Raw genomic sequence first — 25,616 nt, 5'->3', positions numbered from 1 at the left:
TCCAATCTCGTATACCCAAAGACTCGGTTGTCGGCCATTCTCTCTTTCTTTCCAACATAAATGATTTTCCTGACTAAAAAAGGCTGTCTTCTTATTGTATATCTGTCTGTTAAATCTTCAAACTTCCCAACAAGACAAAATCATCTGCAGGCTCATAAACAGTGGGAATAGGACTGCATGGTTCATAGAATTCAACCGTGATAAGTGTGAGATGTTTCGAATAATTAGGAAAACAAACCATTATATTTTCCCCTACATCATACATCACACTATGTTACCGGATAAACTTAACTCTGTTCAGCGACCCTATCTCAGTGCCAACATGGCGGATGTAAAGCCGATACAGCTTTAATTGTTTTCTGTGTAATTTCGATGTATAAAGGAATGTTTCGGTTGTTATATCTGTCTCCACTCATCAAGTGTATATTTATTACAAAATGTATCATGTTAAATATATCAACCCTTGTGTTTTCAGGTTGAATACCGACGAACAAGGCAAACTTTTCAATGAAACATTTTACAAAAAATCTTAAAAAGTACTTATATGCTTTTGATGCCTCTACTATTTTGTTCTTTGAAAGCAAAATCATACTGCTTTATAGACACGTTTACACTATGTTGTTAACCCACTTCATGTTGACACAATCCATGTTCAAATGTACTGACAGCGAGAAAAGGGATAAAAACCTAACTTCGAGTTGATAAAAACCGAACTCAGTTTACATGAGGAATGGATAAAAACCTAACTTACACGAAATCGCGGGAAGGATAAACACCTAACTTACTGTTATTTTATAGAAATAAATGAGTTGACATGTACGTGGTCTGATTATTGTAAACATTATTTTACTTTATAAGCGGTATTGTGTTCAAACTTTGTCATTAATTTTACAAGATGTTATATGTATGCCCACTACATTCAAATATTTTTTTTCATGATTTTAATATTATGCAAATAGCAATGTTTGCAAAAACCTGGATAAACTCTCGAAAATAATTCAATATAGAAGTCAAAATTATTATATAAGAAATTATTTAATACCACCGATGTTTGATGTTCTGTAACCCGCAACCTTCTCTCCCTCCATATCTCTCTCTCACACACTGTTTTAGAAGAATTGCGTTTGTTTCAAATCTTGTATATCTTATAGTGTAAGAGATTTTATAGAGGTGCTAATGGAATATTTTGATATTGTTTAACTGGGATTAGATTTATAATTAATTATTAAATATGATATATTTCAGACGGTAAGTAGGGAAGAAAAGTGTGTGTGTTGGGGGGTGGAGGGGAGGGGGGTGATCATGGACTGACAGGGCAGGGGTGTGGAAATCCACACATTTTTCACTTGTCCACGGACACTTAAAAATCCATTTTATCATAGTCAAATTTCACTTGCTCGGATTTGTAATATTAAGCCTTCATGAAACTGCAAATAGACTGGAGAGTTCTTTATTTAGGACAATGCAAAGAAAAGCATATCACAGTAACTGTGGTAAAAAATAAGCTGTTCAAATATTTGCCTATTAAAGTTTATAAAAGTCTGAAATCGCGCAAGCAGGGTTCGGGATCTTTTGATGCCATGCCCAGAACACTGTCCACGCAATGGTACAAAGCCAGAATAATTCAAAAAAAAAAAAAAAAAAAAGACTCTTAAAACGTTCCGACTTGTTTTTAGTAATACTTGCGATCTCTGTGTGCTTTTGATTTTCATTTGGCTGACTACTAGCTCCCATATTTCCTTTGACAGTGACTTATTGTCTCAGCAGTTGGAATTCTACTAATAAACTTGTCGAAATACTTTTTTAAGTTGTTTACGTTTCTGATTTTTTATCATAGTCACCGAGTTACAGATGCGCAAGACCTAGCCAAAGAACCAATCAGATCATGGAAAGTGATGCTTAAAGACACAGATGCATGTTTTTTTCTTTCTAAAACTGCAGCAATCCAGAGACTCTCAGCAAGTAAATCACGGATTTCATACATTAAATAACCTTTATCACCTCCATACACTTGAAGCAGCACACAATCTAAATGATATTTTTTGTCTTCTCATTTTATACCTGAAAAATTCTGCTTGTCCGCGGACACACAGAATGAAAAATGCACTTTGTCTACCGGCAAAAGTTGGGACAAGTTGGATATTGGAATCCCACATCCCTGCAGGCATGGGTGGGTCAAAGAACTTCGAGCATTTATAATTCATACATAAAGCACAGACGAACGGCTATGTTTTCGTTCGGTTAGGTATTTATCCATTCTAAGTTCGTATTTATCAAACACTGTTTCCTATACCAGTCAGGAATTATCCGCTTATCTAAACCCACCTCATAATCAATACAGTTTTTAAGCTATAAAAATGAATTTCAACTTTGATGCTGTTAAACATTGTCTAAGAGATGTTTATTGAACTAATACAGTTGATAAGTAAGGTCTTATTGCAATTTCTGGTACTTTAAAACAGTTAGAAACATAAAACATGTTCATTTTGAAGACTTCTTTGAGTACATTTTAATGAATTCCAGCCACATAATGTGACTTATCGATTGAATATTTAGTACACAAAACATGTTATCAATACAGGATATTATGGCTATCAAAAGTTTTACGCTAACATTGCATACTAACATAAAAACATGAAAAAAGACAAAGAAATTAACTACATACATCGTCTATCTGTCAGCCATGTTGGCACTGAGTTAGGGTTGCTGAACAGAGTTAGGATTATCCGGGTACATAGTGTGTACATGGCACAGATTAAAAGCACCAATGCCACTAAATACCTTGAAGCGACAATCTCTAAATATCTGAACTGATCAGCCCATATCAACAATATTACAACAAAAGCAAATAACTCTCTCTCCCTCTCCCCCCCCCCCCCCCCCCCCCTCTCTCTCTCTCTCTCTCTCTCTGTGTTTCATTGGAAAATATCAAGGCAAACATTAAGGAAATTAAAATAAAGGCTTATCACACAAAATTGCTTCCTTTTATTCAGTTACTCAAACTTACCATAAATTTGCTTTCAATGTATTAAAGGCGTAAGCTAGAATTCCCTGTATATAAGATGGGCGAAAATTTTCCCAATAACAGAATTTCTTTAAACTTTGGATATTGAAGGACAATCATCTAAGAAACAAAAATATGCAATAAAAATCATAGGTCACCGGTATCGAAAAAGAGTTATCTGCCCTTGAAAACGCCATTTTTGGGGGAAATGCGGTTTTCAAGGGCAGATAATTCTTTTTCGATACCGGTGACCTATGATTTTTATTGCATATTTTTGTTTCTTAGATGGTTGTCCTTCAATATCCAAAGTTTGAAGAAATTCTGTTACTGGGAAAATTGTCGCACCAAATTCTAGCATACGTCCTTAAATATTGTCATTGAGGTCTTCATCACCAAGTACTAATTTTATGATTTTGTATAAAATTTCTTAACTGATTAATAAACATGCTCCTGTCCGCACACAGTAATCGTACCTTGAGACAGCTGCCCCTGGTTTTTGGACAATGTTATACGGCCAAACATCTAACATGTAAGCCTGAGCGTAAATGGTGTAAAACCAATTATCAATGTACAGAGATAGGTCTTATCAGGCTTAGACTGATTATTAATCTGATTATCATGCTCACGTCCCTCGATTATCCGGTTCAAAGGCTCTATAAATGGCAAGAACAGAATCCAGATAAATTCAAACTTCATGAAGGAATGCGATCCAGTTCTAATTAATGTCCAGATTGATCTAACGGAGTTTCATGTATGTTACGGTTCTCGTGCTGCTGGAATCATAAACGGCTCTTGATACCATTGACCATCAGACACTGTCTTGAGCAAAATATCGAAGTCATAGGCAAAGCGTTATACCCAGACATCGTCTATGTAAGCAACCACTGTAAAATAGCACGAGTTGATGGGAATGTATCATCGCCTGTGCGGAAATGATGTACTTGTACCTAGGGATGAATACTGGTTCCCAAAAGTTACACGAAGCACACTAAATTCGTTGATATGCAGGTGCTGTGAAGTGTTTTGTCATTACCACACCAAGCCTCTCAGTAATACCTGTCCTTTAAGCCAGCAGAAGCTGAAACTAGAGGGGAAACGTAATCTCGCATCGAGGGTCATACCTTGTAATTATTAATTCTAAACTTATCCAGGATTTCGCCAGAATATTTTACAGACCAAAATAATTTTTTACCCCAGTTGTCGTATACTTTGTCGCAATATCTTTTCACGTGGGCTTACTTTTACAACAGTAAGGCACTATGTTAATAACTTGGAAATAGATTCTATTTGTTGTAGTGCAAGAGCTTGAATTGGCGATATTTTTAACTAGCTTTATGTAGTTGTTATGGAATCCAGTACATGGTCGGAAGTTTAATTTGCTGGTCATCAATACCAACTTTCAAATTTGAAACATCTGTGATGTGATCAGTGCATTGCTGGCCGCATTTCGTTATAGAAGTTAACATTTCTACCATGCTTTGTTGAAATCCATCAAACCATATCTGAGATATAATTCCGGGCGGACAGAAATTGGAATTAAAAGTCAAAAACAATATATATGTTATTTATTTACATGTACAAAGGGTCATAAATCCTGTCTTACTCAGGAAATCTGAACCAAAATTTGCAGGATGGCATTTCCCTACAGCAATTAACATTTCTACCTTGTTTAACTTAAATACTCTACGCCATGGCATAGATATGGCTTAGCACGGGCGGGCGTGCTAACGAACAGACCTTTCGTTAATTGATGTTTACTTCTTGTGTTAAAAAGTACCCAAATAAGTGAGAAAGAGTACCCAACAATCAGTACGAAACGAATAGAATTTACTGTGACCTGACAAACTATGTTATATTTCGATCTTCTCAGATTGTTCGAAACGACTTTTATGTCGCGTTATTGGTACTGTTCAGTTTCTCAACATGACCATTTCGGCCTGGGTGGTTCCAATACTCCCGCTATCATAGCCTTGGGTATTGTATAATCACCCCTTGGATATGGTGCCTGCTTTTTAATTTTGTCTTCTGACAGTTCCTGTGATACGCAGGCTCCATAACCTCAGATCCCCTTTCTAAATTTCAGTTTGTTTAGTTCTGCCCATTGTTTTCTCGTTTGGGCCAAACTCTTTACTTTATATGGGGACCAAACGCCGCTCTTCATGGAATTACACGCCTCAACACGTGTATCATTGAAGGTTCCATGTTCACCGCCGTTTGAATACATCTGCGGATGTCTCTAAATGCTTTTTGTACTTTTAACATGTGTAAATGTTGAGTTCTGCTCAACCCGGGGCTAGAGGGCGTGGGCGGTAGCATGCATTTCCACTACCGTCCATGAACAGGCTCAATCAAACCGAGCCTGCAACATTTTCGTTTTTGTCGTGTTGGGCGACCTGTGAAGTTTCCACTTTTTTCTATCTTATTTACTTTTTACCTTTGAAACTAAACTTGATCATAGCAGTTTAAGTTGTTGATTTACAGTTCAAGTTGATAACCACCACTTTTCAGATTATATTTACTTCACAACAGCGGGTGTTAAGTGCTGTGTGGCGGCCGTAAAAAAACGCCCCAACTTCATCTCAGTGTTGTTACATTTTCTGGTCCTTCGCGATCATTGATTTCAACTCATTTAGATTTGAAGATTGAATACTGCTTAAGCCGGCGCTAGGGGGCGTGGGCAGTGTTGCATTTTCCATTACTGCTCATGAACAGACTCAATCAAACCGAGTCTGCAATTTTCACTGTTTGCATTGTTCTCGGTGCTTCCAGGGATCTACTTTTCAGATTATATTTACTTCACAACAGCGAGTGTTAAGTGCTGTGTGGCGGCCGTAAAAAGTCGCCCCAACTTCATCTCAGTGTTGTTATATTTTCTGGTCCTTCGCGATCATTGATTTCAACTCATTTAGATTTGAAGATTGAATACTGCTTAAGCCGGTGCTAGGGGGCGTGGGCAGTGTTGCATTTTCCATTACTGCTCATGAACAGACTCAATCAAATCGAGTCTGCAATTTTCACTGTTTGCATTGTTCTCGGTGCTTCCGAGGGATCTACTTTTCAGATTATATTCAATCGATCATTGAAAACACACTTTTTCTTCAAGGTCTATTGAAAGTCACTTTGCACCGCAAAACAAGCTTTGCAATGGAAATTATTTCCTATTGTTTATTGTTCTTTAAAATATCTGGTACAATCTGTAGAATAAAACCTGATTCAGGCTAAATACTTTTTATTGTTGATATATTTTTGCATTGTATTGTATGTCCATATCATTGTGATATGAAGTTTGTACAGTGCTTTTGAACGTTTACTTTATAGATGAAAAGAGCGCTATAAAAATCTGGTAAATAATAATAATAATAATAATAATAATAATAATTTTGAAGGGTGGATAGGAACGCACATGGTGGAGGGATTGCAGCCTATCTCATCTGACCTGGCAGGTGGTAGAAAGAAACATTTAGAATTTAATATAAATGATTCAGCCTACATCATAGAATGGTCAAAGTGGTTAAACGCTTGACTATATCGACCACTGGCACCAGGTCAGAAAGAAAATGCGTCTATTTATGTTATACCCTACCCATATGTATAATTTAAAAACCGTGGTTCTTATAGTATACCTAGGAACAGAGTATAACATGTACTGGTCTGGTGCCAGTGATATCGACCAACAGAATTGTTGAACCTTGTGACAATTATCTATCCGTAGAAGATTTGAACAACGACTGTCTCTCGTAAATGATAGATATGGCATTTGTCCAGTCTTGCCTATTGCTTCTTGCATATTATGAACCGAGGTTACTGGGTGTCATCTCACAAACAAATCAGAAAAATGTTCCTATACAATGTACATAACTGTGGAATTAATGACTGTCACAGTTTCTCGGCTTTCTCTTTAAGACTGGTTAATTTTTTTGCCGTAAAAGTAACTCGTTTAGTATAAACTTATTTATGATAAATTAATATATTTTTTTTACAACTTGTTTACTGGTATTAAACTTTTTGTTAGCGTTAAATGCCTAGAAAGGCATTATGAATGAGACTGTTTAAATTCAATGTGTTACCACAAATGTAAAATTTAAATCTTTCATTGTTACTTAAAACATTCAAAGTCTCACTAAAACCACAACTATCCTAAACATTTTTTATTCGAAATGTATGGTGTATGCAAATATTTGAGCTGCACCATGAGAGAACCAACATTGTGCGTTTGCGACCAACATGTATGTAGACAAGCCTGCGCATCCGCGCAGTCTGGTCAGGATCCACGCTGTTCGCTTTCAAAGCCTATTGCAATTAGAGAAACCGTTAGCGAACAGCATGGATCCTGACCAGACTGCGCGGATGCGCAGGCTGGTCTGGATCCTTGTTGATCGCAATGTACTATGTGGGTTTTCTCATGGCGCGGTTCATTTATATTTATGTAAATGTTGTACCTTTTACTCCAGCTATCATTGTTACATGCAACATGCTACTTTAATAATGCCTACAGACAATTACTGTAACGACATTTTGCTAATGTTTTAAAGTTTGGACCAATTAATAAGTGTTATCTTAAAAACAAATATAAGCACATTATTTCTACATGTATTACTAACGACGACCGAATGTTCGAAACATGCAGGATTTCTGGTAAAAGTGGCCATCCTTTTCGACAATATTTTCTATTAAGGGTTAGTTGGGAAGATTTAAATTTCAATACTAGCTCTGTAACCACTTTTTATGACCCACGTATACGTGGGGAACATATAGCGTTGCTGCTGTTCGTACGTCCGTCCGTACGTCCGTCCAAAATTATTGTGTGTCCAACTCCTCACACATTATTATCTTGATTTGCTTTAAACTTTCACAGATAAACAAGCTTGATGTGAAGATGACCATAAATGAAGGAACTTTTGCTGCGACTATTTGCCCTTTGATAGTTTTGCTGTAGAATATAGTGAAAAAACTCGAGTGTCCAACTTCTCAAAACACTATTGAAAGGATATGCTTGAACGTTTCACAAACGAAGAACCTTGATGTGAAGATGGCGATAAATATTGACTTTTTTCTGTGACTATTTTTTTCTAGCATTTTTGCTCTTTCTTAAGCTCACAAAATAGACCATAGTGAAGGAATTTGGTATGTTCAACTCCTCATACACCGTTTAAAGGAATGAATTCAAAGCTGCTTGGATGCACAACCTTATCTGAATATGACCATTAAAGGATGGACAGTGACCATTTTGACTAGTGTTTGGCTCTTTGTTAATTTCACTATATATGGTATAGTGAAGGAATTTTGTGTGTTCGGCTCCTAATACCCTTTGAACTCAACTATATTTGACTTTACTACCACTTCTATTTTGCAGTATGATTTTGTTTTCATCATAATGATCTAGTCAATCAGTTCCCGCGAGTTCTGGGTCATATGTACGCATAATATTATCTTTTTACCACTGATTGTCTAAAACATGCTGTCGTAGCATCCTGATCGACAATATGTAAATCATCAACGATTTAAGTAGCGTTAGTTGTGAGTGCTTCCAATTATAAAGAGGGTGTACATCATAAAGCAGGTTTTCGGCCAAAAGTGGAAGTCACTAAAACAGATGTGATTTTAAACACATTCAGCCAACAGTATTAATTGGCGCTAAGTTTTTAAAATGAAGAAACTTTGAAAACGCATTTCTTACTGTTCATAAAAAATTGACAAAACGGCAATGTCGAAAAAGAGGTTGCGATTTTATACTTTTACTGGTTGGACTTCGTTGCATCTGTGGCGCCACAGTTCAAAATGTTGCAAATTATTCGCAACGTGTAGCTGTTTACGTTCAAAGTATTTTTCAAGGACCAGCAACTGAAGTTTTAAAGACCATCTTGACAAATACTATCACATGCCATCGGACCTTGGCCAATAGCTTTTACTATTCACCGGCAAGCCAATCAGTAAGCGTATTCCATTGCCCTTATTTCATAAAAGATGCTTTGTTTTCCATTTACAGTCAAATAAAGCATTTGTATTATGTGTTTATCTAAGATTTGCAATATACAGTCCGTGTCTGATAACTACGAAGTGACGTATTTGGACGAGTCCTAGTCAGGAGGGTAATCGATAATCATCATTTTTCTAAGTAAACACTTTTATATTATACTACTAACCGAAACGCTTACTTTGAAGTATTGTCCAATTTATTTGACCTGTCAAAAAATGGACCCGGCTTTCATTATCTTCTGTTCGAGCCTATATGAAGGTTAACATGAAAGCCGGGAACATTTTTGACAGGTCAATTAAATTGGACAATAGAAGATTAGTGCATGTCGTAATCATATACTGCATTTGTGCAGTCATATGTTTATCTAAGATTTGCAATGTACATAGAACACTTTGAGACACCAATTGTAATTGTAAGGTATATACAAGCAGAACTCTTTTGTGCAAAGCATTCTTTTTATTTTAAGTCTAATATCGCAATTTATTTGTTTCATTGAAATAGAATATTAACATTCAGAAACCAACTGTTTAGATCACTGAAAAAAGAGCATAACATTAGAAGGTCGACAGTTCATTTAAACAGAAAATTAGCTTTCGAAAATCAACTGTTCAGATCATTGATATTGTCAAAAAACAACAACAACAAAACAAGTTAGTGATCTTCTGACGGTGTTATTAATTGTCGCTTTAGTCTGAGTATGAGCAATCGCTGCTTCCACAGCCCCCTCTCTTCTTCCTCATTGGAACGTCTTCAATTTCTTTATCTGAATAATACGTAAAATATATACATTTACATCGGGTTAACGTTTGATCAGTTGCTTTGAAAGGACTCATACACAGTATATAAAAGTCATATAAGAACTCATATACAGAAGATAAAATAATAAGTACACCACTTTAAGTAATTATTCGTACACAGTAGATAAAATAGTAACTACACCAATCTTTATTAGTTGCTTAATACTATACATTTACTTTAAACATATTAAAAAACTGGAATAAAAGATTAAATATAGTAAAAGTAATTAGTCCTGTTATATTTTCTGGTCCTTAGGGATCGTTGAGTCTGCTCAACATTGTGTACAACAGAATTCCGCTCAAGTCGGGGGTGTTGCAAATTTAATAACCGCTCATTAACTCAGTAAAAATTACTGTATACAGTAATTATTTTTCTTGATTGAGCTATGCTACCAAAGGATATTCTTTATTTTCATTATAGTTTTAAGAACATCTGTATGATTTTAAAATGAATTTTCACTATGATTTAATGTAAAACAAAGTTTAAAGTTACCTGCACGCTCATTCAGGAGTCCACCACCACTCTTCAATGCAGAGAGCAAGTCCGCTTTCGCTGCAAGTAAATAATGAAACAATCTTGATATATTTTACTCCAATATTAAAACGACAGTTACTCTGAACAAAATGCGTAAAATCTGCAAAAACAGTTTAAACAGAGAGTGATTAAGGGACCTTAAAGTATAAATAGCAATTATTATGATTATACAGTGTATTTGTGTACTTCTGGAAACACTCGAAAGTAGTTTCTCACATTTTTTACATTGTCACGGACACATCGCATTCATAATTGTTAAATTTTGCTAAATATGGAAACCATTTTACGTATGTTGTGCTGCATTTACCATTAAATGTCATATACTATCAAACGTGTGATTTAAAAAGCTATTAATGCAGATTCATTCTATGACTAGATATGCAATAAATTACGCATGTACTGTCTTAAAAGTCATTCATATTCATCAGTACATATATGCTGAGATGCAAACGTTCAAGCTGTATTTATGTTAATTGGCCAAAGGCATTTATTTGCTGATTTGCAAGAAAACAAAGTATTTTTTTTCAAATAAAATTCGAACTTTGAAAATTTTGCAATAATTTAAAATGCACACGTTTTGGTAAGAACACGTGACATCCTATCGAAAATTGCAATGCAATACAATGAAGTTGTCTACAAGAAATTGTTGTACTTGTAGATATAGCTTTTGTCTGCATAAAAGGTGTCACATTACACAAGGGAATTTAGACTGAGGCTCTTTACGATTTGCATTCTTTTGCCTGTTTCCCAGGCTCAGGACTAATTGTGTTTTCTTATTTTTCTGTTGTTTTTTACAGGCTTTGAGTACATGCATACTTGGTCATTTAGTTTTCATTCTGAATATTATGTACGTGACCATGTTTGTGTTCCTGGTTATCTATACAGGAAACACACAATGATGTCAAACATTGTTAAAATATTTCTGACAAGTATGTTTTACTGTCTCTACAACATACTCAGTAGTTTTGTTCAGCTGAAAATTGTGAAATAAATAGGAAATACTTCAAGCTCAATTGCACAGTTTCGCAAATCTCAATTAACTGAGCACGTGAATCAGTTAAATGATATTGCTGGAAATTACAATCTTATATAGTTATTTATTTATTTTTATTTTGTTGGGTTTAACGTCGCACCGACACAATTTTAGGTCATATGGCGACTTTCCAGCTTTAATGGTGGAGGAAGACCCCAGGTGCCCCTCCATGTACAACTTCATCACGAGCGGGCACCTGGGTAGAACCACCGACCTTCCGTAAGCCAGCTGGATGGCTTCCTCACATGAAGAATTCTACGCCCCAAATGAGGTTTCGAACCCACATCGATGAGGGGCAAATGGTTTGAAGTCAACGACTCTAACCACTCGGCCACGGAGGCCCCCAATCTTATATAGCTTCTAAACATTTCGGGGTTGACTATTTTAATGTAAATGTAAAGGCATATAACTGACATAGAAAATTTTAGAAAGACATTCAATATATAAGTAAGTAAGTAAGTAAGTAAGTAAATTGTTTATTAAGGATAACAGTGTAATAACCATATTTCATAACTTGTAGCGGGATGGTAATATTTTTAAAAGAAATTGGTCAGTCTAAAGACAATCAAAATAAAAAAAATTGTTTTTCCCAGAGATTTTTTGAATTTTATTATTTTTGGGGAGATAAACGGTATTGAAGTTACATCGATATTGTACAGAACAATTCTAATAATTTATTCATTCTAAGGAAAAATGTTAAGCTTTTAGACGGACACGATTTCTTCTGTAAATTATATTCTACCGCAAGAAAATAACGTTAAGATTTTATATTTGTTTTTTTTCGCCCAACAAGATCTGACACCGGAAGAAATAGTTAAAATTTACAAAATTCCAGTTTTTCGCTATCTTGTTTACAATTTTACGTTTACATTACAACTGCCGTATGAAAAAGTTCACGAGAGCATATCGTTTAAACTTCGGTCTTATTTGCTAAAATCAATATTGTTTAAGCTCAGTCATTCAGATAATTTTACTTATCACTAAATAACTATTTACAATATATCAAGCAGAAGTAATTTTGTATTTATTGAAATCAGACTAAATCGTGAGGCGATGTTCAGTCGTAAGGAAGATAGAAAACTACAATAATGAAAACAACATAATATGAAGTAATCCGAAAGTTTCATGTAAAATGAAATAAATAACATAAATAACAAATAAATTAAAGTAAGAGAACATGAATGGAAAACAAAGTATGAAGTAAAAATAATTAATATGTCTTACCTGTTTTTCCGCTCACACCTACAGCAAGCAGTGCGCAAACTGTCAAACAAATCAACACTTTTGTATCCATTGCAGCTTTTGAACAGAGTTTTTGATCTGTTTAGAGAAGATGTGAAACGTACAGATTTTCCGAGTTTATATAGTAAATGTATCGTTTAAAAAATGATTACGTTAGTGATTTTGCAGTCTGATAGCCGTAATTAAATGGGTAACCACGTCGTCATCAACGAAACGATTTCCCAGAGGGTGTCAAAAACTTTGGCGTAAGCAAGTGATTTGGGCACTGATATGCAATTCAATTGCAAATGTGAATATATTGTTTTTGTTGTGAATGCATCAGTTTTGATCGCTTCTTAAAAAATTCAAAGGCATACTAAAAACTTTGTTGTGAATGCGTATTAAAATTGCAAATCAGCAACTTTAATTCTTAGTTTGCTTTATGCAGTTGATCGACAAAATGAACAAATGAGTTTCAACAATTTTAAGAGACTTATTCATCGCTCTCTATTTATATTTTGTTCATGAATGGAATGTGCTGTGAGACATAACTATTACATTTGATTTTCCTCTCACACACACGTACGTACGCACGTACATGATTAGAAACATCTTTTAAGGTATTAGGACCGTAATAGAGTACCTCCTTTCTGAAGAGTATTCAATTTCTACCTTAAACCTACTTTTACTGTAATTCTCAGGGGGGGAGGGGGTAGGTTCAAGCCCTACAGAGACCAAACTTTTTCCCCTTATTTTCCTTTTTTTCTAGTAAGTTTTTACATCTTTCAAGACTTTTAATTGATTCATTGTACAAAAGTGGAAAAAATGACTTGATAAGCGATTTCTTGCTGTTCAAAGTGAATTTACCTCTGAAATGGAAGGGGTAGAGTTAGACATCTTTAAAAATATTGAGTTACATGCGGTAAAAAAGTTCTCTATTTTGCCTTCACTCTTTAGATTACATATTACGGACGAAATTTAGGTAGGCCTTACGTCTGCCCCAAGGTTATTTTTGAATGAAGTAAGAAAAATTCAAAACAGAACCACAGGATACGACCTTAATTTTTCAATGTTGGAGTTAGAATTTTGTCTCATTAAATCCGTTTACTTGGGGCACCCTAGAAAAAATCAAAGCCTTGAGTCGTCTGATGGTTGCGGGTTTTGGTAGATTTATTTGCTGTTTAAATGCTAATAAATAAGAAACAAATACAAATGGATACAGGTTGAATCAGTACTGCTTGATCATTGATAATTCATCGGCATTGTTCATGAATGGGACTATTTTGTGTAGCACATTAACATTTTTTTGGCTGTGATTTGGAATAAAATAAAAATGCTATATGATTGTCAGAAATACACTTGTAACTTTGGTAGCGGGGTAAACCCAGCAACCAATGATATTGACCTTTTTATTTTGAGTTTTATAACTGTTTACCAATAGTTTGATGTTTCTTTTATCAAATTTAATGGTGGCCATCACATTGTCTCTACTTGAGCTTGAGGAAATACCATAAGTTATACAAAATTTATAAAAAAACTACACGGTAAAAGTTGTTCAAAAATTGCAACAAAGTGCGAAACACGATCATCTTTAGGAATAAACCAAGCAAATGCCATTTTGTAAACATTACTGTTAGGGGTCTAATACCTTGAATGTCAGTTCGTTTAAATAACATTCTATGTCAGACAATATGTAAGGACATAAATGCATTAATTAAATTGATCACTTTTAAAATATTTCATATCACATTTGAAAAGTAAAGTCAGTCATGAGCAGAATAAGAACATCATAGATCTCGACCCATACCTTACTCTGCTAAATTTCTATAATGAAAGTGTCCATTTTTCAATTTGTACGGTACCATTAATTGTTAAATAGGATTGCTTACCTAAACTATACTGACTGAACGGCGAACAGTGCAGGCCATAATCAGACTGCACGGGTGTGCAGACTGATCTTGGACTGCACTATAGTCGCAGAGGCAGAATCACTTGCCGCCAGCATGCTAAATGTTAAGGCTTTAGTGTCGTTTGCTGAACATATCTTTATTTCAAGTTGTTGCATTGTTCATGAATGGGGCTATTTTGTGTAGCACATGAACATCCTTTGGCTGTGATTTGGAATAAAATAAAAATGCTATATGATTGTCAGAAATACACTTGTAACTTTGGTAGAGGGGTAAACCCAGCAACCAATGATATTGACCTTTTTATTTTGTGTTTTATAACTGTTTACCAATAGTTTGATGTTTCTTTTATCAAATTTAATGGTAAAATAAATTCTCTGCAAACGTTTTGGATAGCTAAACTATACTGACTGAACGGCGAACAGTGCAGGCCATAATCAGACTGCACGGGTGTGCAGACTGATCTTGGACTGCACTATAGTCGCAGAGGCAGAATCACTTGCCGCCAGCATACTAAATGTTAAGGCTTTAGTGTCGTTTGCTGAACATATCTTTAGTTCAAGTTGTTGCACATGGTTGTAATTAAAGTCAATCATTTACTGTAAATGGTCATAATTCTTCAGCTTCAAGACCATTTGCCTCCTTCTATGAAATCTTTAGTATCTGTGGTTTCATATACCAGTACAAACTTAAAAATACCAGGGAAAATGAAAGACTTTATATATGCTCAACCCGAAAGACGTTTCAGCGGAAAAGACGTTATTTAATGCCACCGAGATGAAGTAATGTGAAAGACTACAGAGGATATAAATGCTTCAAGCCTTGGTCAGTTATCTTCAGCTCGATGTCTCATACCTCACATATGATTCAATTATAATCGGCTTACGAGCTATTTGCTAACAGATGGACCTGTTTTCGGGTAATATAATGAGACCTGTGATTTTTTTCCTGTAACTGAAATATATTTCAACGACTACTAAAAAGGGGGCTATTTTACATGTATGTAGATTTTGCAGGACAAAGTTGATCAAAGTGTTTTAATATAATACAGTATTACAGTGCTTGTTGTTACAGCTGACACGCTTCGAGTGTTGCATAAAGTATGCCAAAAGATACAAAATATTACAATCAGCATTCATCTTCCATTTAGTAAAGTGTTTATCTCACAATTTGAACATACCATCAGTTGATCGTCAATAAGGCAATTCTTTGCTACATACATTACGTAAAACCTGCGTCTCAGCATATTGTTCTTTTTGCCTTGCTTGATACATTAAACGTTTATCATGTCTTTTCAAATGTCCCTACATGGTGTTTGCTACAACCAGATATTGCGGCTTGATTTTCAAATGTATCAATTTAAGTGTATTTGTTGAGAGCTACTAGATTAATCTACCATGGTTTTAAAGCGGCTGTCTTAGATGATGCACATCTTGAAAAGACGTTATGCATTCGGCAGCGTCACTGCGTGTCTCGATGCCGCTAAAAGTCTGACGTCCATTGTATTATGGGACTCTGCAGGACTAGTGTATATGGTCTGATGGTAGGTATATACTTAAATGACATTTACTACAGGAGACATTAAAATATATCAGAGTTAACAATCGTCACTGCAAGAAATCTTCAAGTGTAAAGCTTCCTTCCCCGTTTGCTAAAGGATTCTTGTTTAAATCTTAGCTGTAAAAATGCTGATATATGGGCAAGTCAATGGTATCAATGAGTAGTTTCTATTTTATTTTCATTTTAATCCAGGCTTCTAAAGGATATTTGTTAATACTTGAGACTGAAATAATAGTATTGCGTTACAAAACATTCAAATTTGAATAATAAGCTTCGAGGTTTTAGATTGTAAACGTGATTTAACTTCCATAATAACATTCAATGGCGCACCTGTGCACTGATTTTAGCAGTATTCAAATTTATATTCATCCTATGATCCTATGTCTGATTTGACGTGAGACGTGAACATGTACAAGCTTAAGGCAAAAGTATGTTTTAACACTTCGCAACTTTAGACCTCTTATAGTTTATATTAAATAGACAAAGTATGCTCTCATGCTGCAAACCATAGTTACACTTTATGTTATAGGGGTAGTGATTCTAGGAGGCTGATATACAGGGTGAATGGTTGCATCGGTGTAAATAATTATCGCATCCAACAACCCTATGAATTAACAGTTTTGTAATAAATGTGCAAGGATTCTGTAATTTACAGCTGGTCAAATACAACATATTGATCAATTAATGTTATAACTAGTAATTGTATTTGAAACACATTAATATACACAGACAATTTTGTTTCTTAAAGTAACACGATGCCACTAGCTGCATAGAAATTTGGTAACATAGCTATCTTTTTACTACCTCACTCCAGTAGAATGAAGGTTCCATAAGAAAAGGGTACAATGACGAAACATAGATTACTAAAACTTTAGCTAATTTACATTTAGATATTAAAGCAGCACACGATTTTTGTAAGCAACACATACACACACACACACATATATATTACACAGTAGATTCATTAATTTTACTGAGCATAATGAGGACAGGCCATACACTATCTAGTTCATAGCTGGAAATAGGGACAGGCCATACACTGTCTAGTCAGTAGTATAGTAATTGTTTGTTCTGGCGTTATTTGACCCCATTTAACCTTTTGATCACATCTAAAAAGAATAAAATCAAACAATTAAAAAAAAATAAACAAGTTTTCGTAGTACTATATGAAAACCTATAGTAAAATATTGTAGTGCCCCCACCCCAGTCACTGTACTTTAATTGGGTTAGGGTAAAAAAATGTAAAAAAGTAAACAGACCAGGGGCAAGGGGACTACAGTCAGGGGACTGAGTCCACCAATTTAAATACTACAAGGTTATTCATTGTTCAGGGATAAGCAATATGTTGACTAAACTAGGGTCTGGTCGCGACCCTATAGGCTGGTAGCGCCCAAGACAAGGCTGGTAGCGCCCAAGTTAAAAGGCTGGTAACGCCCGTGTTCAAAGGCTGGTAGCGCCCGAGTTCAAATTTATTTCAAAGTTTAAAATAAACTACTGACAACGTTCCTTTCGGCTTCAAACAACTTTTATTTATGGGAAGCCTGAACAATAACTATTAATTATAACTGAATAAAATAATCAGTAATGAAATATAAAGCATGAAAATATCAGGCAAAAGTCGTGTAGCAGGCGGACCGAGAACCAACTCTAAAATTACAGAGTTTTCTAAGAGAAAAACAGCCAAATACTGCTAATAAAATAACTGTATAATTTAATGATAATAAGTACCGTGCAGTTTCAAAGTTTGAATAATTCGTATAGGTTTTAGAAGCGTAAATAAAAAAAAATGTCTAAGAACAAACTGACAAACAGCCTTTCTATACGAGATACGGAGGCAAAGTGATGATTCTAGCGTTCTAATAATTAACCTTTGTGGTATGCATGGTATGCAAATGAGAATGAATACCAGAATCTAAATTAGTCTGAATAAGGTCAAAGTCGGAAATACCCGGACAGGTCCGTAACCGAGTTGATGCTACGAACTTACTTCGGCCGACCATGACGTCATTCGGGATACGAACGTTTCCTTATATGCAAATAAGGCGGAGCTTAACCTCTAAACTAGTGTAAACAAACAAAGTCGGACAGAAATAAATAATAAAACAATATAGAACGCTACGAATCAACACTACATGCCAAGTATTAAATATCAAATACTTGACAATAAAAGTTAACTATTTCTGCAGAATATGAAGCGATTTCAGTCCGCTTGTACGAGATTTTAGTCACCCGGTGCATACGTACAAAAATCCACGATGGTTGACAACTGTCAAAATTTCAACTGACATAAACTTTTATGAAGTTTTACAAAGTCAACAATGGACATTACATGAAAACCTCGATTTAATTTAATACAGCAGGTGATTGTTGATTGAACAGTTGAATAACTCAGGCTGACATCGCGTACTTTTATAGAGAATCCCTGTGAAAGCTAGAATTACAGTTTCACTAACTGACACAACGGCATGACATAGAGTTCTAACATTTTGAAATGTAATTTAGTAAGCAACAATTTAACAATGCGAATGGTTATCAGTCAATGTCTGGAAATGTTACAGAACAATGAACTATGATTAAAAAGTAGCTGACAGATAGCCTGACAACTTTAACATGAAAAATAAAAAAACTACTGATAGACCGTAAAAACAATGCAAAACAATTGCCTGAAACGAGGTCGTGAAGCATCATGCCTCACAATACCCTCCCTACTAACAAAATTTCGTCCTTGAAATTGAAAAAATACAACCTATGACATGAAGTACAACAATAATAATTACTTTGCGGCAATAATGACGTGCCAAATACCACCGGCTGACTGCCAGCTGGTACCAAGTTGTCTTCGTACAAATCACCACCGTCCATTGACTGTAACCTCGACCTTGAAGTTGCCTCCGTCTCCCGGGCGATCGACAGTGTACTGGCGGTGGTAGAAGTCTGGGTAGATAAGGTATATCTGGTTAGGTTTTAAACGTAGGTACTGGGTTGGTAATCTTGGTCTATGTCATGCTGTGCTTAATTTGAATGGTAATCAGCTGGGTCCATGGAAACTTTCCTAGTGGTCTCCATCAAGGACTGTAATAAATTTGTTTATTTAAAAAACATCAACACACACACACACCAAAACACACACACACACAAAATATGTTATTTACCTTACTAGTCCAGTAAATATGAAAAATTTACAAAATTTAAAATATTCAAGGTTTTGGCACTGAATTACATCTATAATTAATATGTACAAAATGTTTTGTATGAATTAATCAATTTTTAACCAGTGTTCTTAAAGCTAATTGGAAACAGTCGCAATTACTGGCTGTAAGGAACTGGTTTTCCACAGCCTGGAAACAGCTGTTCCACATCTGGGGTCAAGAATGGTACAGTTACTAGTATTCAATGAAATTATTTGTTCCCTAAGCCTGGAAGCGGCTTTAGCGCTATAACCCTGACCTGGTACCGGTCCCCATACTAGCCTGGGCCCGGCTACAATATTCAATAAAATTGGTGTCTAGTATTTAATTAGCGGCAGGGAACGGCTCTATGAAATGTACCAAGAACAAAGTACACCAAGCTCAACGCGCCAACAAACAACTTTTAGATAACAAAAAAAATTCTTACCAAAGTCTGGTAACGACTTTACCAAGGAAAGGGTTGGTAATGACCCTTACAAAGTCTGGGGGGCGACTTTCACAACAAACAAGTCAGGTGGTTATACTAGATTTGTACTAAAAGTTTTTTTTAAACAAAGTCTAAACTACTCCTGATCTACTGACTTTTTTACTCACCCAGGTTGGGAAAACACCCTTTAAAGTTGATCTATTACATTAAACCTGGACTGAAATCTAAATTTTTTTTTAAATTAGATTAAACATGTATAATATTTTTTAAAATAAAATAATAGGCTGCAGTCACTGCTAAAAAAAAACGACTCTGACTTCTGTTAAATCAAGTCCTCGACTCCTCAGTATACTGGGGTGGCTTAACAATTGATACACTGTAGTAATTCACAAATGTCTCGCTTATCGATTGATACTGGCATTAAATAAGGTCATTGGTTATGCTGATGTGTGGTTCTGTATCCTGCTAAGCTGCATCTTTCTGATTGAAAAATATTATGTGCTCGCTGTCAACAACTTCTAAATAATCTTTTGTTCATGGTAGCGTTTTCAACAAATTTATGCAGTGTAGAGTTCATATCACTGGATCCGAAATGAAAAACGGATCCCACCGTGCTTACCAAATTCTGAAGTGCCCCAACCCATCACTGAAATTTTAATTTGGGGTTTTGGGTAAAAAAATGAAAAAAGTAAAACAGACCAGGGGCAGGGACTACAGTCAGGGGATTGAGTCCAAAAAATTTTAAAAATACTAAAAGGGTATTCATTGTTCAGGGATAAGCAATAGTTGACTAAACTAGGGTCTGGTCGCGACCCTATAGACTGGTAGGCCCAAGACAAGCTGGTAGCGCCCAAGTTAAAGGCTGTAACGCCCGAGTTCAAAGGCTGGTCGCGCCGAGTTAAAATATTTCAAAGTTTAAATAAACTACTGACACGTTCCTTTCGCTTCAAAAAAACCTTTTATTATGGGAACCCTGAACAATAACTATTATTATAATGAATAAAATAACAGTAATGGAATATAAAGCATGAAAATATCGGGCAAAAGTCGTGTAGCAGGCGGCCCCGGAGAACCAACTTTTAAAATTACAGAGTTTTCTAAGAGAAAAACAGCCAAATACTGCTAATAAAATAACTTTTATAATTTAATGATAATAAGACCGTGCAGTTTCAAATTTTTAATAATTCGTTATAGGTTTTAGAAGCGTAATAAAAAAAAATGTCTAAGAAAAAACTGACAAACACCCTTTTCTATACGAGAGACGGAGGCAAAGTGATGTTTCCCTAGCGTTCTAATAATTAACCTTGGGGTTTATGCATGGTATGCAAATGAGGATGAATATCAGAATCTAAATTAGTCTGAATAAGGTCAAAGTCAGAAATATCCGGACAGGTCCGTAACCGAGTTGATGCTACAAACTTACTTCGGCCGACCATGACGTCATTCGGGAATACGAACGTTTCCTTATATGCAAATAAGGCGGAGCTTAACCTCTAAACTATGTAAACAAACAAAGTGGGACAGAAATAAAAAATAAACAATATAGAACGCTACGAATCAACACTACATGCCAAGTATTAAATATCAATACTTGACAATAAAGTTAACTACTTCTCAGAATATGAAGCGATTTCAGTCCGCTTGTACGAGATTTTAGTCACCCGGTGCATACGTAAAAAAAACCCCACGATGGTTAAACTGTCAAATTTCAACTGACATAAACTTTTATGAAGTTTTAAAAAGTCAACAATGGACATTACATGAAACCTCGATTTAATTTAAACACAGGTGATTGTTGTTGACAGTTGAAAAACTCAGCTGACATCGCGTACTTTTATAGAGATCCCTGTGAAAGCTAGAATTACAGTTTAAACTAACGGGACACAACGGCATGAATAGAGTTCTAACATTTTGAAAATTGTAATTTAGTAAGCAACATTTAACAATGCGAATGTTACAGTAAATGTCTGGAATGTTACAGAACAATGAACTATGATTAAAAAGTAGCTGAAGATAGCCTGACAATTTTAACATGAAAAAAAAAAAAAACAAATGAAAAGGACGTAAAAACAATGCAAAACAATTGCCTGAAACAGGTCGTGAAGCATCATGCCTCACAATATGATTAAACACTTCTGCCAAACTTCTACCAAAATCCTGCCACGAAGACGACAATGTGGCAGTGTCTGCCAACTTGGCAAACTTTTGGCAGATTATTTTAATTGATAAAATGTAAAGTATTTAAACTTATATTGAAAAGTAACTTATAATTGTTTGTTCATTTTGTTTTACATTATTAATTTTTAGTATTTTATACAGTAAATTATACAACGGTACTTTGTCTTGTAACATTTTAATGAAAAAAAAAAAATTTAATATCCACAGAGTGTACTTGTTTTTTTCTTGATATTAAACCTTGTTGTATTTTACATTTGGTATTATACTTAATTACTTCTTTCGGCGGAGGAAGCCCAAAAGGATCAAAGTAAAAAGTATTCAAGTAAAAACCAATGTGTTCCAGGTCCAACGTATCGTTCAAATTTAAAATTCCACACTCGTCCTTTGCTTTTGTTTTTGGTAATAATTTCTACTAAATACACCCCTAAAGTTTATTATAACCGAGTTGTTTTACCCATTGTTCAATTTCAAAGTTAAAAAAGGGTTTTGTTTATAAATTTTATTTTTTTTTACTATAGAATTCGTCTGTAAGGTCTTCTTGAAAACCCAACCTGTTACCCGACCATGTCCTTTTCCACTTTAAACAAAGATGTAAATCAAAGGTATCCCTAGACTAGCACCAAATACTAAAAACCCACCATTTTGTTTCTGTTTTTGTGTTAATTTAATCACTCCAGATCCTACTAGTGCTTTCTTTAAATTAGGTGAAAGATATGGCGATATAATATTTCTCTTATCATTAGCTACCGAAATCATACCTTTCCAAGTATTTTACTAAAAACCAGTACTGGCCAGCCCAGAAAGGGTACCGATGCCTAGAGGGGCTAATATTTTTGGCGCTATTTTTTGCTACCATTGAAGAATTGTTTTTCCTAACAAACCAGCCAAAGCTCCTAAAAATCCCCATTTTGACCTTGACTGACATTTGTTTTTTCGAAATTGTAATTTCTAATCCCTTGTTATTTCTAATAGATTTTTTCAGTTTGATTAATTTGTGTTTTTGTTAAAAGAAAAGGGGAAAATTTTCCCACGAAATTGTTCATGTTTTAATCTAAAAGTATGAGAAATTTTATTATTATAAGCTTGGGGCTAAATTTTTCTTTTGTCCTCTGAAAGGTTAACTTTAAAATTCAATATAATTTGATACCATTATATTTAAAATTTATTTTATTTAAACAATAAAAGTTCATTTCCAAAAGTATTTTTTTAACTGTTTCTTCATACAATACAATTGCGTAAACACAATATTAGCTGCTGGTGGAATATTTAATTTAACTGTTAATGTAATTGTTTTGGATCTACTGTTTTTACTTCCTTTTATTTTCCCCAATTTAAATGAACAAATCCAAATAAACTAAAAAAGTTTGATCTATTTAGCAGACTCGGTAGTCTTATTATTTTGTTTAAAATAATAATTAATTACATTCATCATATATTTCTTGATATACTTGTGTTTTCTGTTTCTGGATAAAAAACACCATTACCAATTAAAGACGACAAGAGCTCAAAGTGCAATTTTTATTTGCTGCATTAATTTTAATGTATCTATAAATGCGGGTTATGTTCTTGTAAATTATTTTTAAATCAGGTCGTTGTAATAAACAAATACATTTTGTGGTTTTGTTAACCAGCTGTTATTCAAAGTTATATTATTTTGGGGGGTTTTATCGTTTTGTGTCACCATTTTCCGAAGGTATGACCATCTTGCTTTTGAAAATCTTTAAGCAATTAGATTAAGTCCAAATTCATTGAAAATTTAAACGTGGAACCCCATAGAATTAATTTTATTACAATTACTCAAAACCCAGAAATCAGCACTTTAGCTCTAAAAATTAATTCATCATAAACTGTCAACTGCAGTGTTATTGAATTTGACTTGGAGGTATAATATTAGTTTCTAAACCCAAAAAAAATGAAAAATTTATTTAATGGAATTTTAGCATTTATCTCATTACCACCTTGGATTAATCCCTTTCTAATAGCAAACCCCGAATTATATTCATCTTGGCCAGGCCTGATTTCAGTGCTAGCGTTAGTATCTAAATAAATAAATTCGTTTGTTCCAGTTGTTTTTGCATAATCATTAGATAATTCAACTAAATTTTTTACATTTATTACTTTGTATAAATTATTACAATCATAAACAATTTTTCCATTTTGTTTAAACCACTAACTGATCAATAATGAAGCTGCATTATTAATTAGAGCAATTTGATCTCCTCAGCATAATTATTACCGTTAGCAAGCTTTTTAAACTTAAAACTTACTTCAAAATAGCCATTAAACCAATCAAAATATGAGCTTCTATCATTAATTGAAAAGTGATATCCGTTTTTTTGTTGCTTAACATTATTTCCCAAGACAGATTTTAAAGCTGTATCTATTGAATAGGAGTTAGTTCGTACCCTTTCACATATTGTTTTGTTCTAAACAGTATAATAAAAATATTATTTTATTTTTTAAAAATTAATTGTTAATACGTTTACGCTGAGCTAAAGTCCCAGATCCTGAAAATATTCTATTATTCTCATATTAATATCTCCTCCTCATTATTTTACTGTTATTCTTTTTTTGTAATTCCTTAGCAATTAAATTACCAACTGTCGGAGCAGGTTTCTTTTAAATTTTTCAACAGTTTTATCAGCAGCTAAATTCCAACTTCCCGTTCCAATCTTTTTGTTCCACTTTCAAGTGCTGTTTTTCCCTGCTGTTTCAAAAGCTTTTTTTTCCAGCTGTGCTAATTGAAGATGCAACTCTATTTAAAAAACCCAATTTCGTTAAAGTGTCAAAGATACCTGTACCAGAGATGGAATTGCGGAGACCTCAGGTCTACCGGTATAATTTCTTCTCCTGTGTGAAAATCAACATAAATAAATATTCCTTTATTTTGTCATAAATTTTTTTGTACATTATATAAAACTAAAATTTATATTTCTTTTAATATTAGTGTCAAACTTGTTTCAACCTCATTAAAATTAATTATTCTACCAAATACATCTGTAATATATATTCTAATTGAATTTATAATATATTTATTAATTTCAGAATATCCAATTTTTGTGGTCTTTGTAAATGGATAAGCTCTTGTTAAATCTGCAGTACTTAAAGATAGATAATATCATGAAATTCCCAAACAACAAGTAAATTTATCAATAAGATCACAATGATTAAATTGTACCCCACAGAGTTGTTATATTTGGTGTTTTTAGTTCCCCATTCAGTTTTTCTCAATGCTTTATCCTAAACCCAAAGCAATGTATGAAAATTTGGCATTTTTAAAATCCAATAAAAAATTTATCATGAATTGAAATCAAAATCTTAAAACTACTTAAATCAAATTCCAACTTTTGGAGCAATGTCTAATTTATCAAATTCATAATCACCATTACTTTATTAATGTTTCTCTGATATAATTATTAATATCTGTGTAACTGTAAGAACCATTTAAATATAATACTTTCCATTCTTTACCATTATTATAACGAATTCTTTATTATTATATTCATCACTAATTTATGCCAAGAGTAGGTCATAGTGTTAATCTATCCAAACCAACAACATAAGTTTTATTTTTATCTAAAATTAAAGAACGACTAATCTGATTGTAAATCACTCGGAGTATTTTTGTTATTTTTTAACTGTTTCAGAACTTAATACTATTTTTGTTCCATTTATATATTCAAGAAAAATATTTTTTTTTATAACATTTCATGTTGTTCTGGTAAGTGAATTCATTTTTAAAAATTGGTGTAAAAACCCTATACCTTCATTTTTAGTTCTTCATTTTAT

The 25,616-nt window shown here is 34.1% G+C and overlaps 1 long non-coding RNA gene across 1 annotated transcript; it reads right to left on the bottom strand.

Annotated features, from left to right (window-relative positions):
- Positions 1–9,417: 9,417 nt before the first annotated feature.
- On the bottom strand, positions 9,418–12,728 carry LOC123559604 (uncharacterized). Its single transcript, XR_006687959.2, has 3 exons — positions 12,571–12,728; positions 10,272–10,331; positions 9,418–9,744 (listed from the first exon to the last, which is right to left on the bottom strand). It is a non-coding gene; the product is annotated as an uncharacterized LOC123559604 (long non-coding RNA).
- Between the last annotated feature and the right edge of the window lie 12,888 nt (positions 12,729–25,616).

This window comes from Mercenaria mercenaria, chromosome 15 (assembly GCF_021730395.1).
Source record: "Mercenaria mercenaria strain notata chromosome 15, MADL_Memer_1, whole genome shotgun sequence".
Lineage (NCBI taxonomy): Eukaryota > Metazoa > Mollusca > Bivalvia > Venerida > Veneridae > Mercenaria > Mercenaria mercenaria.
The sequence above is the reverse complement of the archived record's forward strand: the minus strand, read 5'-3'. Positions and strand labels throughout refer to the sequence as shown.